This window comes from Penaeus japonicus, unplaced genomic scaffold (genome assembly GCF_977035675.1).
Source record: "Penaeus japonicus unplaced genomic scaffold, GWHDUDI00000001_assembly GWHDUDI00000012, whole genome shotgun sequence".
Lineage (NCBI taxonomy): Eukaryota > Metazoa > Arthropoda > Malacostraca > Decapoda > Penaeidae > Penaeus > Penaeus japonicus.
Window position 1 is genome coordinate 21,030,648 of NW_028234414.1, and position 2,500 is coordinate 21,033,147.

Consider the following 2,500-nt stretch of genomic DNA (forward strand, 5'->3'; position numbering starts at 1 on the left):
CACCTGCGTTCTCTCACCCCCCCCCCTTCCCTCTCTCCTTTCTCCGTTCTTACTCTCCTTTTTTTCCCCCTCTCTTCTATCCTTTCTTTTGTCTATGCTCTTCCTTCTTTTTTCCCTCTGTTCTTGTCCTCTCTTTCTCCTTTTCTCTCCCTTCTTCTCTTCTCTTTTCATTCTTGACTCTTCCCTCCTTTCTCCTCTTTTCTCTCCTATCCCTGTTTCTCTCTCACTTCTCTCCTCTCCCCTCGCGTATGTCTCTCTTACCTCTCCTCTCCCCTCTCCCAACTCTTCAGTTTCCATCGTACTAACAGGATTCACGACTTTATTTTGGTTAATTCAGTGATCTGTATTAGGTTCATTATCATTATTATCATTTTTATCATTATTGATGTTGTCATTTCAATATTGTAGTTATGGTTGTTATTATCATTATGATTATTGTTATTATCATTATTGTTATTATTATTTCAATATTGTTTTTGTAGTTAAGGTTATTATTATCATTATTGTTATTATTATTTCAATATTGTTTTTGTAGTTAAGGTTATTATTATCATTATTGTTATTATTATTTCAATATTGTTTTTGTAGTTAAGGTTATTATTATCGTTATTGTTATTATTATTTCAATATTGCTTTTGTAGTTAAGGTTATTATTATCATTAATATCATTATTGCTATTATATTTTCGCTTCCATTTCTCCTTTGCCTTTTCTTTTGTTTTTTCGTCCTTAACAATCTACCAGCTCCCCCTTTTAAAACTAACAACGGTGTATGTGTGTGTGTGTGTGTGTGCGTGCGTGTGTGTTTATGTTTTCTTTGGTACCTCCATTTATTTTTTTGTTTTCGTTTTTTCATCTCGCTTGCTTCTCATTAGAAAAAAAAAATTGTTCAAAGCTATTCTATAGATCTCTCCCTCCCTCCCTCCCTCCATCTCTCCCTCCGTCCCTCCTTCCCTCCTTCCCTCCCTCCCTCCCTCCCTCCATCCATCTCTCCCTCCGTTCGTCTCTCCCCCCTTCCCTCCTTCCCTCCCTCCCTCTCTCCTTCCCTCCTTCCCTCCTTCCCTCCCTCCATCTCTCCGTCCCTCCCTCCCTCCATCCATCTCTCCCTCCGTCCCTCCTTCCCTCCTTCCCTCCTTCCCTCCCTCCCTCCATCCATCCATCTCTCCCTCCGTTCGTCCCTCCCCCCTTCCCTCCTTCCCTCCCTCCCTCCCTCCCTCCCTCCCTCCCTCCATCCATCCATCTCTCCCTCCGTTCGTCCCTCCCCCCTTCCCTCCTTCCCTCCCTCCCTCCCTCCCTCCCTCCCTCCCTCCTTCCCTCCCTCCCTCTCTCCCTCCGTTCATCCCTCCCCCCTTCCCTCCCTCCCTCCCTCCATCTCTCCCTCCGTCCGTCCCTCCTTCCATCCTTCCCTCCCTCCCTCCATCTCTCCCTCCTTCCCTCCCTCCTTCCCTCCCCCCCAAAAAAAACAAAAAAAAAACACCCCTATAAGTTTCCTTTATATCCCTACACATCATCACCCATAGACCTATATCTACCCGCACGTCTCGGGAGATGATATAGGCGTCTGACTCACGTGCGTGCTTGCATGCATAATCTCCTGCTTGTGTCGCCCGTTTCATTGTCTCCAGCTGTGTAGTCCCAGCGTGTAGACTATCGACCGTGTCCTGCTACGGAGCCCGCCTTCCTGGCTGCTTGCCTAGCTGCTACATGCTCGCTCGACGCGCCTTGCTTCTGACTCCCTTGTGGATTTTGTCTGGTTCTGAGGCTGGTTTTGGTTGTGGATTTTGTCTGGTTCTGAGGCTGGTTTTGGTTGTGGATTTTGTCTGGTTCTGAGGCTGGTTTTGGTTGTGGATTTTGTCTGGTTTTGTTCTATATTAGTGGATTTTGATTGTTTTTGTGGTGGATTTTATTTGTGGATTCGTCTGTTGCTTTGGCGGATTTTGTTTGTGGATTAGTGGGTTTAAAGTAATTTTTCTTCAATATTTGATATTATTGTATATCATCGAGTGCTGAGATAACAAGAACAAGCAGGAAGTGAAAAACAATAATAAAGTTAAATTGATTTAATAAGAATATACTCTGGAAAACTTTAGGTTACTTAAGTGCTCAAAGTTGATCTAACAAGTGCAAGCTTCTAAAGCAAGAACTTGGTTGAAAAAACAACGCAGAGAGAGAGTGTGTGGAGTTTTCCCTCTATCTTTGCAACTTGCTTGCTTGCTTGCTTTAAAGACGATTAACGTGATGCATTTCTATTGGAAAGAGTGGAGGGAGGGGGGGTAGGGAGGGAGATGGGAAGATAGGTGAGAGGAAGGAGAGAAGAGTGGGGGAGGGAGAAAAGGAAAGCGGGAGCGGAAGGGAAGCAGGGAGGGCGGAAGAGAGAGTAAAGGGAGGAGGAAGAAAAGGAAAAGAGGAAGGAAGAAAGGGGAGAGGGAGGGGTAAAGAGAGGAAAGGGAAAGGGGGAGGACGGAAGAGAGAGGAAAGGGAGGAGGAAGAGAAGGAAAAGA

The 2,500-nt window shown here is 45.0% G+C and overlaps 1 protein-coding gene across 1 annotated transcript in view; it reads left to right on the forward strand.

Moving 5' to 3' along the window:
- Nucleotides 1-2,500, forward strand: part of LOC122246261 (Schwannomin interacting protein 1) — a 224,433-nt gene that overhangs the window by 72,323 nt on the left and 149,610 nt on the right. The gene's annotated exons all lie outside the window — the stretch shown is intronic.